General features: G+C 48.7%; 10 non-coding genes and 2 pseudogenes across 10 annotated transcripts; all 12 read left to right on the top strand.

The window, feature by feature from the left end:
* Window positions 1-341: 341 nt before the first annotated feature.
* Window positions 342-528, top strand: LOC114540849. Its single transcript, XR_003689132.1, has one exon. It is a non-coding gene; the product is annotated as a U2 spliceosomal RNA (small nuclear RNA).
* Window positions 529-952: 424 nt separating this feature from the next.
* LOC114540823 lies at window positions 953-1,116 on the top strand. The gene has a single exon (XR_003689107.1). It is a non-coding gene; the product is annotated as a U1 spliceosomal RNA (small nuclear RNA).
* Window positions 1,117-1,849: 733 nt separating this feature from the next.
* Window positions 1,850-2,041, top strand: LOC114540844. Its single transcript, XR_003689127.1, has one exon. It is a non-coding gene; the product is annotated as a U2 spliceosomal RNA (small nuclear RNA).
* Window positions 2,042-2,464: 423 nt separating this feature from the next.
* Window positions 2,465-2,628, top strand: LOC114540822. The gene has a single exon (XR_003689106.1). It is a non-coding gene; the product is annotated as a U1 spliceosomal RNA (small nuclear RNA).
* Window positions 2,629-3,683: 1,055 nt separating this feature from the next.
* Window positions 3,684-3,870, top strand: LOC114540847. Its single transcript, XR_003689130.1, has one exon. It is a non-coding gene; the product is annotated as a U2 spliceosomal RNA (small nuclear RNA).
* A 424-nt stretch (window positions 3,871-4,294) lies between these two features.
* On the top strand, window positions 4,295-4,458 carry LOC114540821. Its single transcript, XR_003689105.1, has one exon. It is a non-coding gene; the product is annotated as a U1 spliceosomal RNA (small nuclear RNA).
* Window positions 4,459-5,513: 1,055 nt separating this feature from the next.
* Window positions 5,514-5,695, top strand: LOC114540858 (annotated as a pseudogene).
* Window positions 5,696-6,113: 418 nt separating this feature from the next.
* LOC114540820 lies at window positions 6,114-6,277 on the top strand. The gene has a single exon (XR_003689104.1). It is a non-coding gene; the product is annotated as a U1 spliceosomal RNA (small nuclear RNA).
* A 5,811-nt stretch (window positions 6,278-12,088) lies between these two features.
* Window positions 12,089-12,269, top strand: LOC114540865 (annotated as a pseudogene).
* Window positions 12,270-12,693: 424 nt separating this feature from the next.
* LOC114540819 lies at window positions 12,694-12,857 on the top strand. Its single transcript, XR_003689103.1, has one exon. It is a non-coding gene; the product is annotated as a U1 spliceosomal RNA (small nuclear RNA).
* Window positions 12,858-13,558: 701 nt separating this feature from the next.
* Window positions 13,559-13,750, top strand: LOC114540843. The gene has a single exon (XR_003689126.1). It is a non-coding gene; the product is annotated as a U2 spliceosomal RNA (small nuclear RNA).
* Window positions 13,751-14,176: 426 nt separating this feature from the next.
* On the top strand, window positions 14,177-14,340 carry LOC114540864. Its single transcript, XR_003689140.1, has one exon. It is a non-coding gene; the product is annotated as a U1 spliceosomal RNA (small nuclear RNA).
* Window positions 14,341-15,689: the final 1,349 nt, after the last annotated feature.

Below are 15,689 nucleotides of genomic sequence, written 5' to 3'. Positions count from 1 at the left end.
GCGAGCCGAAGACGGGTTATCGCTTCTCGGCCTTTTGGCTAAGATCAAGTGTAGTGCTTGTGGTACCACAAGTTACTAGTGTTGATCTTAGGACTCGGAAGTTGCTGATGGTTAAGGTAGCAAAGGAAGTGGAATCTGACAATTTGCAGATGACTCAACTGATGCGCCTAATCTGATAGCAATGGATGACAGAGGGCAATCACGGGCTTTGTGATGTAAACGAGTTTGCACGTGGCGTATCAAATCTTGGTCCTCAGTGCACTTACGAGGTCAAGTGAATCAGCACTGATCGGTATGGGATCATTGCATCGCCATATGCCCGTGGCAGATCCTAGTAGCCGATTCGATCTCACAAAAAGAGATCAAGTGTAGTATCTGTTCTTATCAGCTTAATATCTGATATGTTAGGCAATGCCTAACTCATATATTAAACTGATTTTTGGCCTTCGGCCCTGGGATTGAAGCTTGCTTCGCCCTGGCCACGGGTTGTCTCGGTATTGCACTACATCCGAGTACGGCCCTCTTCCCCTCAACGGGGGAAGAATAATAACCACAATTTGAATCGAAACAAAAAACTCGCTCGGTATAAGTAATTTTATCATCTATAGTATCCGATCTAGTAGCTATCTATCTCATATTCAGTCATGCAACCGGTTCTATATTATTATTATTCAATGCAATAACTTAATTGGCATTGTTCTTTCTAAAATTCTGTTTCGGTAGAGTTAAACCTCACATATCAACTCACGGCCGCTTTCCATTTCAGACGAACCGCCGCAGTCGCCGGACTCCTCGATCGATCGGGAAACCAGTTACGAACAGCCGCCGCATTGATAACCGAAACGGCGAACGTACGTACTTGTATGAATATTATTCAATGTAGTAACGTGAACGACCGCGATCGAAACGCTTCGTCGCCACAGTTATAAGTCAACGGCGCTGCCACAAAAGCATACTTACCTGACGCGAGAGGCACCTTGATCAACTAGGAGGTCCTCTCAGGATGAGGCCCTTTCATTGCACTTCGACTGGGTTGACTCCTGCGATTACCCCTAATGTGGGTAACTCGAGCGTATAATTTCTGGTAGTGGGGACCTGCGTTCGCGCTCGTCCCCTTCTCCCTTCCCTTCGGCGACCTCCTATTCATAATTCAAAACTGAAAAATCGAAAAACAACAGGTCTAAAACTCAGAAGCGTGCGTGCTGCGTGTGAAAGCTAATAAATAAGAACTTGATTTTTTAACAACGGTGCCGCCGCCGGGTTGTCGCAAGTTATTAAGTGTGACCGAATTTCGGAAAATCGTTTGAAATTTGACACCTATTGATCACTTCTCGCTACCGATCGACGGATCGCGTGCCGGTACTATTTATACATACTACCACCGCTACCGCAGCGTCGAGAGGTTCGTCAGGCTATATATAACAACGTCTCGGATATCAGCACATATGCCGGCAGTACTGTGCATATGGCACCATGCACCACAACTCTTGCGAGGCAACACATCGACGTAGATAAATAAATAACCAACCAACTATCTATCGGAACTGTTGTGAAAGCAAATGACCGGCTAAAACCGCAAAAAACAGCTCCCCTAACCCTAACCCTAACTGTCGACAGTAATGAATGGCTCGGCGGCAGCAGCAAAGCGTGACCGCGAGGACGTCTCGGCAAGCGTAGGCGGCCCGCCGGCCTCGCATCGAACCCGTTCACGAAATAACGAGCAGCAGCGACATTGCTTGTTGGCTTCCTCGTGCCGGCCAATTCTGCTCACTCGATCGCACACCCGCCACCGGGTCGAGCGGGCTCGCCGATGCGCAATAAAGTCTTGGTGGCGAGCCGAAGACGGGTTATCGCTTCTCGGCCTTTTGGCTAAGATCAAGTGTAGTATCTGTTCTTATCAGCTTAATATCTGATATGTTAGGCAATGCCTAACTCATATATTAAACTGATTTTTGGCCTTCGGCCCTGGGATTGAAGCTTGCTTCGCCCTGGCCACGGGTTGTCTCGGTATTGCACTACATCCGAGTACGGCCCTCTTCCCCTCAACGGGGAAGAATAATAACCACAATTTGAATCGAAACAAAAAACTCGCTCGGTATAAGTAATTTTATCATCTATAGTATCCGATCTAGTAGCTATCTATCTCATATTCAGTCATGCAACCGGTTCTATATTATTATTATTCAATGCAATAACTTAATTGGCATTGTTCTTTCTAAAATTCTGTTTCGGTAGAGTTAAACCTCACATATCAACTCACGGCCGCTTTCCATTTCAGACGAACCGCCGCAGTCGCCGGACTCCTCGATCGATCGGGAAACCAGTTACGAACAGCCGCCGCATTGATAACCGAAACGGCGAACGTACGTACTTGTATGAATATTATTCAATGTAGTAACGTGAACGACCGCGATCGAAACGCTTCGTCGCCACAGTTATAAGTCAACGGCGCTGCCACAAAAGCATACTTACCTGACGCGAGAGGCACCTTGATCAACTAGGAGGTCCTCTCAGGATGAGGCCCTTTCATTGCACTTCGACTGGGTTGACTCCTGCGATTACCCCTAATGTGGGTAACTCGAGCGTATAATTTCTGGTAGTGGGGACCTGCGTTCGCGCTCGTCCCCTTCTCCCTTCCCTTCGGCGACCTCCTATTCATAATTCAAAACTGAAAAATCGAAAAACAACAGGTCTAAAACTCAGAAGCGTGCGTGCTGCGTGTGAAAGCTAATAAATAAGAACTTGATTTTTTAACAACGGTGCCGCCGCCGGGTTGTCGCAAGTTATTAAGTGTGACCGAATTTCGGAAAATCGTTTGAAATTTGACACCTATTGATCACTTCTCGCTACCGATCGACGGATCGCGTGCCGGTACTATTTATACATACTACCACCGCTACCGCAGCGTCGAGAGGTTCGTCAGGCTATATATAACAACGTCTCGGATATCAGCACATATGCCGGCAGTACTGTGCATATGGCACCATGCACCACAACTCTTGCGAGGCAACACATCGACGTAGATAAATAAATAACCAACCAACTATCTATCGGAACTGTTGTGAAAGCAAATGACCGGCTAAAACCGCAAAAAACAGCTCCCCTAACCTAACCCTAACTGTCGACAGTAATGAATGGCTCGGCGGCAGCAGCAAAGCGTGACCGCGAGGACGTCTCGGCAAGCGTAGGCGGCCCGCCGGCCTCGCATCGAACCCGTTCACGAAATAACGAGCAGCAGCGACATTGCTTGTTGGCTTCCTCGTGCCGGCCAATTCTGCTCACTCGATCGCACACCCGCCACCGGGTCGAGCGGGCTCGCCGATGCGCAATAAAGTCTTGGTGGCGAGCCGAAGACGGGTTATCGCTTCTCGGCCTTTTGGCTAAGATCAAGTGTAGTGCTTGTGGTACCACAAGTTACTAGTGTTGATCTTAGGACTCGGAAGTTGCTGATGGTTAAGGTAGCAAAGGAAGTGGAATCTGACAATTTGCAGATGACTCAACTGATGCGCCTAATCTGATAGCAATGGATGACAGAGGGCAATCACGGGCTTTGTGATGTAAACGAGTTTGCACGTGGCGTATCAAATCTTGGTCCTCAGTGCACTTACGAGGTCAAGTGAATCAGCACTGATCGGTATGGGATCATTGCATCGCCATATGCCCGTGGCAGATCCTAGTAGCCGATTCGATCTCACAAAATGAGATCAAGTGTAGTATCTGTTCTTATCAGCTTAATATCTGATATGTTAGGCAATGCCTAACTCATATATTAAACTGATTTTTGGCCTTCGGCCCTGGGATTGAAGCTTGCTTCGCCCTGGCCACGGGTTGTCTCGGTATTGCACTACATCCGAGTACGGCCCTCTTCCCCTCAACGGGGGAAGAATAATAACCACAATTTGAATCGAAACAAAAAACTCGCTCGGTATAAGTAATTTTATCATCTATAGTATCCGATCTAGTAGCTATCTATCTCATATTCAGTCATGCAACCGGTTCTATATTATTATTATTCAATGCAATAACTTAATTGGCATTGTTCTTTCTAAAATTCTGTTTCGGTAGAGTTAAACCTCACATATCAACTCACGGCCGCTTTCCATTTCAGACGAACCGCCGCAGTCGCCGGACTCCTCGATCGATCGGGAAACCAGTTACGAACAGCCGCCGCATTGATAACCGAAACGGCGAACGTACGTACTTGTATGAATATTATTCAATGTAGTAACGTGAACGACCGCGATCGAAACGCTTCGTCGCCACAGTTATAAGTCAACGGCGCTGCCACAAAAGCATACTTACCTGACGCGAGAGGCACCTTGATCAACTAGGAGGTCCTCTCAGGATGAGGCCCTTTCATTGCACTTCGACTGGGTTGACTCCTGCGATTACCCCTAATGTGGGTAACTCGAGCGTATAATTTCTGGTAGTGGGGACCTGCGTTCGCGCTCGTCCCCTTCTCCCTTCCCTTCGGCGACCTCCTATTCATAATTCAAAACTGAAAAATCGAAAAACAACAGGTCTAAAACTCAGAAGCGTGCGTGCTGCGTGTGAAAGCTAATAAATAAGAACTTGATTTTTAACAACGGTGCCGCCGCCGGGTTGTCGCAAGTTATTAAGTGTGACCGAATTTCGGAAAATCGTTTGAAATTTGACACCTATTGATCACTTCTCGCTACCGATCGACGGATCGCGTGCCGGTACTATTTATACATACTACCACCGCTACCGCAGCGTCGAGAGGTTCGTCAGGCTATATATAACAACGTCTCGGATATCAGCACATATGCCGGCAGTACTGTGCATATGGCACCATGCACCACAACTCTTGCGAGGCAACACATCGACGTAGATAAATAAATAACCAACCAACTATCTATCGGAACTGTTGTGAAAGCAAATGACCGGCTAAAACCGCAAAAAACAGCTCCCCTAACCCTAACCCTAACTGTCGACAGTAATGAATGGCTCGGCGGCAGCAGCAAAGCGTGACCGCGAGGACGTCTCGGCAAGCGTAGGCGGCCCGCCGGCCTCGCATCGAACCCGTTCACGAAATAACGAGCAGCAGCGACATTGCTTGTTGGCTTCCTCGTGCCGGCCAATTCTGCTCACTCGATCGCACACCCGCCACCGGGTCGAGCGGGCTCGCCGATGCGCAATAAAGTCTTGGTGGCGAGCCGAAGACGGGTTATCGCTTCTCGGCCTTTTGGCTAAGATCAAGTGTAGTGCTTGTGGTACCACAAGTTACTAGTGTTGATCTTAGGACTCGGAAGTTGCTGATGGTTAAGGTAGCAAAGGAAGTGGAATCTGACAATTTGCAGATGACTCAACTGATGCGCCTAATCTGATAGCAATGGATGACAGAGGGCAATCACGGGCTTTGTGATGTAAACGAGTTTGCACGTGGCGTATCAAATCTTGGTCCTCAGTGCACTTACGAGGTCAAGTGAATCAGCACTGATCGGTATGGGATCATTGCATCGCCATATGCCCGTGGCAGATCCTAGTAGCCGATTCGATCTCACAAAAGAGATCAAGTGTAGTATCTGTTCTTATCAGCTTAATATCTGATATGTTAGGCAATGCCTAACTCATATATTAAACTGATTTTTGGCCTTCGGCCCTGGGATTGAAGCTTGCTTCGCCCTGGCCACGGGTTGTCTCGGTATTGCACTACGAGTACGGCCCTCTTCCCCTCAACGGGGGAAGAATAATAACCACAATTTGAATCGAAACAAAAAACTCGCTCGGTATAAGTAATTTTATCATATAGTATCCGATCTAGTAGCTATCTATCTCATATTCAGTCATGCAACCGGTTCTATATTATTATTATTCAATGCAATAACTTAATTGGCATTGTTCTTTCTAAAATTCTGTTTCGGTAGAGTTAAACCTCACATATCAACTCACGGCCGCTTTCCATTTCAGACGAACCGCCGCAAGTCGCCGGACTCCTCGATCGATCGGGAAACCAGTTACGAACAGCCGCCGCATTGATAACCGAAACGGCGAACGTACGTACTTGTATGAATATTATTCAATTAGTAACGTAACGACCGCGATCGAAACGCTTCGTCGCCACAGTTATAAGTCAACGGCGCTGCAAAAGCATACTTACCTGACGCGAGAGGCACCTTGATCAACTAGGAGGTCCTCTCAGGATGAGGCCCTTTCATTGCACTTCGACTGGGTTGACTCCTGCGATTACCCCTAATGTGGGTAACTCGAGCGTATAATTTCTGGTAGTGGGGACCTGCGTTCGCGCTCGTCCCCTTCTCCCTTCTTCGTAATTCAAAAGTGAAAAATCGAAAAACAACAAGTCTAAAACGGCGAAGCAGCGACAATTATTAATGTGCCGCCGCCGCCGCGTGCGTGCGTGCGTGTGAAAGATAATAACAACTTGACTTGATTTTATAACTCGGAAAATCGGAATCTCGGAAAATCGTTTGAAATTCGACACCCATTGATCAACTCTCGCTACCGATCGACGGATGGCGTGCCATTACTGTATATACATATACTACCACCGCTACCGCAGCGTCGAGAGGTTCGTCACACTATATATAACAACGTCTCGGATATCAGCACATACCACAGCACCACAACTCTTGCGAGGCAACACATCGACGTAGATGAATAAATAACCAACTACCTTTCGGAACTGTTGTGAAAGCAAATGACCGAAAAAAACCGAAAAAACAGCTCCCCTAACCCTAACCCCAACTCTCGACGGTAATGGCTCGGCGGCAGCAGCAAAGCGTGACCGCGAGGACGTCTCGGCAAGCGTAGGCGGCCCGCCGGCCTCGCATCGTACCCGTTCACGAAATAACGAGAGCTGCAGCGACATTGCTTCGCTTCTTCTTCGTGCCGGCGACTGATTCAGCTCGCTCGATCGCACACCAGCAGCGGCCACCGGGTCGAGCGGGCTCGCCGACGCGCAATAAAGTCTTGGTGGCGAGGCGAAGACGGGTTATCGCTTCTCGGCCTTTTGGCTAAGATCAAGTGTAGCCGCATTTGTTCTTTAGTGATCGCTGGCAAATTTAGGGCACAGTTTGTTTACTGTCCGGTTCAATTTATTTGAACGCCTAAAAAACGCTACTCAGCCATCGGCGCAGCCACAGTTAAGTGGTCTTTTAGAGATACTTAACATTATTGTGCAAGTATACTGAGAGGTCTTTTAGAGACACTCAGTTCGCCTTTTGGTCTCCTCATAACACTTGGTCGTTTCTTTAGGAACGCTTTCCCGCCTTGTGTTGTGTTTATCTAAATTGTTTGAGCATTTTCCGGCTAAATTGTATAGTTTGTGAGGTTCGTTTAGTGCCGTGTTTTTCCCTTGATCCGCAAGGTTTTTTCCCGCGAGGCTATTCAAGCGATACTTTCTATACAATTTCTTGTTCTCGGTTTCCCTTATCCGAAGGTTTGAGTTAAATATAGTCAACCTACTTCTACTGCGGTAGGTTCGCTCCGAGTTCAAGGTCTTAATTTATTCAAAATTTGGTTTGTTTGTTTTGATTTTCGGCTCTTTAGCAGTATGTTTCTCCCCGGCTCACGCCGCGTTTGAGAGTTCGGAACCAACTATTTTGCCGTGCCTTTTCGAATATCTCCGAGTGGCAGTCAACTATACGTGTGACCTCGACCCACAAAGCTATATTCGCGATATTTGTGACCCGGACTAGTACATCCGTGCCTCGACTACGGTGTTCACGAATATCGGGCAAAATAGTTGCCAAGCTAGGTCTCCTCTGCGCTTGCAGAGTTTGAGGAAATTCTAGAGGGACACTATTTGTTGTGAATAGGGGTCGCTCCTAGCTTGGTTTTGGCTTTTCGATTTTCTGCCACTAAAACACAACATTTCATGCCCATTGGTTTCACCAGACGTTTTTGAATCCCTGGCTTACTTTTTATATACCCCCCTCGGCTACAATTCTTTGTTCGGTTACGTAAGAAAGTAAAGTCCTATCATGATGGCAACCCCACATGATACTTTGCCAACTCTTCCCGGCAATCGACCCCTATTGGATCGACTTAGTTGCGGCACTTGCGAAAAAACCTTCGCGAACCAACGGACCCGACATATCCACCTGATGAGATATAAGCACGAACTGACTGAAACCGCTGAAATCACAGTCCCGTTTCTGCTACATCTCCGACAGCAGTCTCTCAGATGTCCATTGTGTCCCTTCAAAGCGAAAAGAACCAAGTCACCGCGAAGTCTCATAACCCACTTCACCCGGCATCTGCCTACATATAAACTTACGATTGCCTACACGTGCTCTGTATGCATGGAAGTGATGGACGAAAGTGAAGTCCCCAAACATTTTGAAGCTCACCGAACCAACAAGCTTCCACTGACACCTTCTGCTGCCTTACCTTCTGCACCAGCTGGCAACTCGCCGTCGAGCTCCTCATCGTCTGGTTCCTCGTCGGTTTCCTCCCCCGCATCACCACCATCCTCCCTCCCCATTATCCCCCAACCCTCCGAGCCCTCAGAATCCCAATCCACCCAAGAGCTACCGAACACGCAACAACCGTTCTCCCCGTCATTCCCTTCCCCTATTTTCCTTTCCCCTTCCCCTGAAACCAATGCTGCCTTGCTCCAACGGTTTCTCGATGCTTGTGAAGATATCCCTGAACCCACCCCTCTTCCACAAGCCAATCCATCAACCCCTTCCCCTGCTACCCCACCGCAGATGGCAAACATCAGCACATCGCAATCACCTCACTACCCTAGCACACGCCAACCTTCCCCCCTCAACCACCGTCCACGAGCAATGGATTACTTTGAACCCACCCAACCCACCATTGAAGACCTCCCGATCACTGATGAACCTCAAACTCCCCCACCCCGACCCAGCTCTCTTCCAACAACCCAACCACCAGTAATCCCTCCACCAGTCAACCCTCCACCTGACCCCAGTCCACTCATCGAAGATCCCACAACCGCCTCCTTCCCATCCACCAATACTACCACATCCCTCCACGATTTCCGAAACCGATTCTCCCTAGAATTCGATCAGGAACTAGCCTTCGATGATTTCGAACAACTTACGCGGCAATTCACCTCGGAAGCTGTTGACCTTGCTCGGAACATCTCTTCCCAACAGCGACACGTCCGACCCAGAGACGACCTGACCGACCAAGTGCCAGACCTCCCATCGACCGCCGGCGTCCGTTGCCAGGCGATCCCACGGCGGCAAAACGCCTGCAACACCTCTACCGCATCTCTAAAAAACGAGCTGCCCGACAAGTGTTCGGAGATGAAAGTCCAGGCTTTGATGGCACCCTTGATGAAGCCACAGCCTTTTTCACCCAAACTTTTGGCCCCCGAAATTGCAACATTGCCAAACTCCGAGAAGAACTCGCTGCCTTCGTACCCACTGCAGACACGGATGAATCCCTCTTCACACCACCATCACCTGAGGAACTCGCCACCAAACTTCGATCGATGGCAAACTCTGCACCTGGCAAAGACCGCCTTGAATATCGCCATCTACGCCTCCTAGACCCAAAATGTGAAATCTTGGCCAAAATGTTTCGACATTGCTTCCTCGCCAAGGACGTCCCTCAGGCATGGAAAACTGCCACCACCATACTCATACACAAAAAGGAGAGCACCTCAGACCCCAGCAATTTCCGACCAATTGCCCTCATGTCATGCCTGTACAAATTATTAATGGCCATCCTTGCCAAACGCATGACCTCATTCGCCATTTCCAACAACCTCCTATCGCCACAACAGAAGAGTGCCCGCCCAAGCGAAGGATGCTATGAACATGCCTTTCTTCTTGAGTCCATTGTGAACGATGCTCGCAGACAACCTCGACCCCTCTGTCTCGCCTGGTTGGATATCCGCAATGCCTTCGGCAGTATCCCCCACTCAGCTTTACTCACCACTCTCACACACATGGGCTTCCCCTCTGACCTTGTATCAATGATACAAAATGCGTACACCGGCGCCACAACCGAAGTCGTCACCCCTCTTGGCAAAACAGCTCCAATCCACATCCACTCTGGCGTAAAGCAAGGCTGTCCCCTCAGCGCAATACTCTTTAACCTCGCCGTCGAGCTAATCCTCCGGAAATGTGTTGCCAAAGCTTCCTCCCTTCCTCGCGGCCCTCTCAAACACAATGGCTGCCCTATCTCAATCCTAGCCTATGCGGATGACATTGTAATCCTCGCCCGAAACAAGGAAACCCTACAAATCCTCCTAGATACTGTCACATCAGCTGCTGATAGCCTCTCTCTGGAGTTCCGACCAGACAAATGTGCCAGCCTCTCGCTCGCCAAAACTACCCCTCGCGTTCAGAGCAATACCTTCCGAGTTCATGGAACACAAATCCCTGCCTTGCAACGTGAAGACCACTACCGTTACCTGGGTGTTCCCATTGGACTTATCCCCAACATCGCCGACCTCCATACCCTCGTCGATAAACTCACATCCAAACTGGAGAAAATCGAACTCTCTTTGCTATCCCCTTGGCAGAAGCTGGATGCCATAAGAACTTTTATTCAACCCTGCCTCACCTATGTCCTACGTTCCACCGATCCCCCCACCAAAGCTCTTCAAGCCTACCGATCCCAACTCACGAAAACTGTCAAAGCCATATGCTCCCTGCCAAACCGTGCATCACCCCATTACATCTTTGCCTCGAAGCAAGCGGGTGGCCTTGCCCTTGTCGACCCTATTCGTGAGAACCACATCCAAACGATTGTTCAAGCAACTCGAATGCTCGCCTCTGATGATCCCACGGTAGCTGCTGTTGCCAAGAGAGAACTCCGCCAAACTGTTAGGTTTGCATCTCAGTCAGATCCTACCCCAGCACTAATCTCCTGTTTCCTATCAAACACCCCCGATCGTCGCCTTGAAACAATTCGATCCCGAACTGGTTCCCTTTGGACCCGAACACGTCAGGCTACGAAATCCATCCCCATCACAATCCACGTGCCCGATGTGGGTCCCCCAACCATCACTGCGCCAGATTATCCTGACCATATCCAAGCAAAAGATGTTTGTCGGTTCCTACACAACCTAGATCGTGATCATGCCGCCCATAACCTCCAGGATCTCCGCGACCAAGGCAAAGTCTCTCGCACCCTCACCACTGATAAATTTGCCAATGGCTCCAACTGGCTATACACCGGATTAAACATCCGCTTTAAAGATTGGAGATTTATCCACCGTGCGCGCCTTAACTGCCTCCCTACCAACAGCATCAAAAGTCGATGGTCCGACTGTTCGAAAACCTGCCGCCACTGTGATGCTGACGAAACCCTGCCTCACGTTCTCTGCCACTGCCCAACCAACATGGTCGCCATAACCACCCGGCACAATAGAATCGTTGACCGCCTCACCAACGCTGTCCGATCGGGCTCCATCTCCACTGATAAAACCGTCCAAGACAGTGGCTCTTCAGTTCGCCCTGACATCGTCATTGATTCCAACAACCACGTCACCATAATCGATGTCTGCTGCCCTTTCGAAAACGGTCAAGAAGCCCTCGAAGAAGCTGTTTCACGCAAAGAACTCAAATATGACCATCTTAAAACCTTCTTCGAATCTCAAGGCAAAACCTGCGATGTCTTTGGTTTCGCAGTTGGCGCACTCGGTGCATGGCATCCTGGCAATGAACGTGTCCTGTCTGCCCTCAAGATGACCCCACGCTACAAAAACCTCTTTCGCAAATTATGCTGCTCCGACGTCATCCAAGGGTCAACCGACATCTATCGCCAGCACCTCGGCTGCGATGATGTCCTTCCTTAAATATCTGTTATTTTCACTTTTATACCTTTGATTGACCCCCTTTACTCACCTCACGCTTATTTTTTCCGATTATCGGACAAGTTTCATTTATACTTTTATTTTGCCATCCCCAGGCACTTTTTTATCTAATTTTTCTTTTGCATATCTCATGGTTAACTGAGTCCCCTCAATCTTATCCGTTTGACTGCACTAAATTAGGTCACATGAACACTGAGATGCCATTAAGGCAAACCATTTGGCACTTGGAATATAGGACGCACTATGAGCCTGTATCTCTTATTTTCGATTAATTTTCAAATTTCAAAACAACAAATTTTCGTAGATATGAATGTTTCGGCCCAAGATAAGAACTCTGTTCTTATCAGCTTAATATCTGATATGTTAGGCAATGCCTAACTCATATATTAAACTGATTTTTGGCCTTCGGCCCTGGGATTGAAGCTTGCTTCGCCCTGGCCACGGGTTGTCTCGGTATTGCACTACATCCGAGTACGGCCCTCTTCCCCTCAACGGGGGAAGAATAATAACCACAATTTGAATCGAAACAAAAAACTCGCTCGGTATAAGTAATTTTATCATCTATAGTATCCGATCTAGTAGCTATCTATCTCATATTCAGTCATGCAACCGGTTCTATATTATTATTATTCAATGCAATAACTTAATTGGCATTGTTCTTTCTAAAATTCTGTTTCGGTAGAGTTAAACCTCACATATCAACTCACGGCCGCTTTCCATTTCAGACGAACCGCCGCAGTCGCCGGACTCCTCGATCGATCGGGAAACCAGTTACGAACAGCCGCCGCATTGATAACCGAAACGGCGAACGTACGTACTTGTATGAATATTATTCAATGTAGTAACGTGAACGACCGCGATCGAAACGCTTCGTCGCCACAGTTATAAGTCAACGGCGCTGCCACAAAAGCATACTTACCTGACGCGAGAGGCACCTTGATCAACTAGGAGGTCCTCTCAGGATGAGGCCCTTTCATTGCACTTCGACTGGGTTGACTCCTGCGATTACCCCTAATGTGGGTAACTCGAGCGTATAATTTCTGGTAGTGGGGACCTGCGTTCGCGCTCGTCCCCTTCTCCCTTCTTCGTAATTCAAAAGTGAAAAATCGAAAAACAACAAGTCTAAAACGGCGAAGCAGCGACAATTATTAATGTGCCGCCGCCGCCGCGTGCGTGCGTGCGTGTGAAAGATAATAACAACTTGACTTGATTTTATAACTCGGAAAATCGGAATCTCGGAAAATCGTTTGAAATTCGACACCCATTGATCAACTCTCGCTACCGATCGACGGATGGCGTGCCATTACTGTATATACATATACTACCACCGCTACCGCAGCGTCGAGAGGTTCGTCACACTATATATAACAACGTCTCGGATATCAGCACATACCACAGCACCACAAACAACTCTTGCGAGGCAACACATCGACGTAGATTTATTTAACCAACTACCTTTCGGAACTGTTGTGAAAGCAAATGACCGAAAAAAACCGCAAAAAACAGCTCCCCTAACCCTAACCCCAACTCTCGACGGTAATGGCTCGGCGGCAGCAGCAAAGCGTGACCGCGAGGACGTCTCGGCAAGCGTAGGCGGCCCGCCGGCCTCGCATCGTACCCGTTCACGAAATAACGAGAGCTGCAGCGACATTGCTTCGCTTCTTCTTCGTGCCGGCGACTGATTCAGCTCGCTCGATCGCACACCAGCAGCGGCCACCGGGTCGAGCGGGCTCGCCGACGCGCAATAAAGTCTTGGTGGCGAGGCGAAGACGGGTTATCGCTTCTCGGCCTTTTGGCTAAGATCAAGTGTAGTATCTGTTCTTATCAGCTTAATATCTGATATGTTAGGCAATGCCTAACTCATATATTAAACTGATTTTTGGCCTTCGGCCCTGGGATTGAAGCTTGCTTCGCCCTGGCCACGGGTTGTCTCGGTATTGCACTACATCCGAGTACGGCCCTCTTCCCCTCAACGGGGGAAGAATAATAACCACAATTTGAATCGAAACAAAAACTCGCTCGGTATAAGTGATTTTATCATCTATAGTATCCGATCTAGTAACTATCTATCTCATATTCAGTCATGCAACCGGTTCTATATTATTATTATTCAATGCAATAACTTAATTCGCATTGTTCTTTCTAAAATTCTGTTTCGCTACAGTTAAACCTCACATATCAACTCATGGCCGCTTTCCATTTCAGACGAACCGCCGCCGCCGAAGCCGGACTCCTCGATCGATCGGGAAACCAGTTACGAACAGCCACCGCATTGATAACCGAAACGGCGAACGTACGTACTTGTATGAATATTATTCACTACTGTAACGTTAACGACCGCGATCGAAACGCTTCGTCGCCACAATTATAAGTCAACGGCGCTGCCGCAAAAGCATACTTACCTGACGCGAGAGGCACCTTGATCAACTAGGAGGTCCTCTCAGGATGAGGCCCTTTCATTGCACTTCGACTGGGTTGACTCCTGCGATTACCCCTAATGTGGGTAACTCGAGCGTATAATTTCTGGTAGTGGGGACCTGCGTTCGCGCTCGTCCCCTTCTCCCCCTTCGTCAACCACATCTTATTCATGATTCAAACAAAAAAATCGAAAAACAAATCTAAAACTCAGAAGCGTGCGTCGTGTGAAAGCTAATAACAACTTGATTTTTTAACAACGGTGCCGCCGCCGGGTTGTCACAAGTTATTAAGCGTAACCGAATCTCGGAAAATCGTTTGAAATTCGACACCTATTGATTAGCTCTCGCTACCGATCGACGGATGGCGTGCCGGTACTACATACATATACATATACTACCACCGCTACCGCAGCGTCGAGAGGTTCGTCACACTATATATAACAACGTCTCGGATATCAGCACATACCACAGCACCACAACTCTTGCGAGGCAACACATCGACGTAGATAAATAAATAACCAACTATCTATCGAAACTGTTGTGAAAGCAAATGAGCGAAAACCGCAAAAAACAGCTCCCCTAACCCTAACCCTAACTGTCGACAGTAATGAATGGCTCGGCGGCAGCAGCAAAGCGTGACCGCGAGGACGTCTCGGCAAGCGTAGGCGGCCCGCCGGCCTCGCATCGAACCCGTTCACGAAATAACGAGCTGCAGCGACATTGCTTGTTGCCTTCTTCGTGCCGGCCAATTCTGCTCACTCGATCGCACACCCGCCACCGGGTCGAGCGGGCTCGCCGACGCGCAATAAAGTCTTGGTGGCGAGGCGAAGACGGGTTATCGCTTCTCGGCCTTTTGGCTAAGATCAAACTCTCCAGACCGGCGCCTTGACTCCCTACGGTACCGAACCGGCTCCTTATGGACTCGTACCCGCACCACCACTAAGCGTCTGCAAGTCAAAATCAACCTCCCAAATGTCGGCGCTCCCACCATAACCACTCCTGAATACACCGAGCCAGTTTCAGCACGTGATGCCTGCCGTTTTCTCCATAACATAACCCGTGATAAAGCTGCTACCATCCTCAGAGACCTCCCCGATCAAGGCAAACTTGCTCGCTCCCTTCAGAACGACCAATATGGCAATGGTTCCTCTTGGCATTTCTCAGGCCTTAATGTCCGGTTCAAAGATTGGCGTTTCATCCATCGTGCCCGACTCAACTGCTGCCCAACAAACTCAGTCAAAAGCCGTTGGTCTAACACCGATCCCTCCTGCCGCCATTGCAATGAGGATGAAACACTCCCACATATCCTATGCCACTGTACCCAGAACATGCCTGCGATCACCACTCGTCACGATAAAATCGTCTCCCGCCTTGTCAATGCTGTTCGCGCAGGTAATGTCACCACTGACAAGACAGTCGCAGACTCTGGCTCCAACGTTCGCCCGGATATCGTCATTACCGACCCTGCCAACACTTGTGCTACCATCATT

The sequence above is a fragment of the Dendronephthya gigantea genome, unplaced genomic scaffold (assembly GCF_004324835.1).
Source record: "Dendronephthya gigantea isolate DGI-Jeju-01 unplaced genomic scaffold, DenGig_1.0 000250F, whole genome shotgun sequence".
In the NCBI taxonomy this organism is placed as follows: Eukaryota; Metazoa; Cnidaria; class Anthozoa; order Malacalcyonacea; family Nephtheidae; genus Dendronephthya; species Dendronephthya gigantea.
This window is presented reverse-complemented; position numbering and strand designations above follow the sequence as displayed.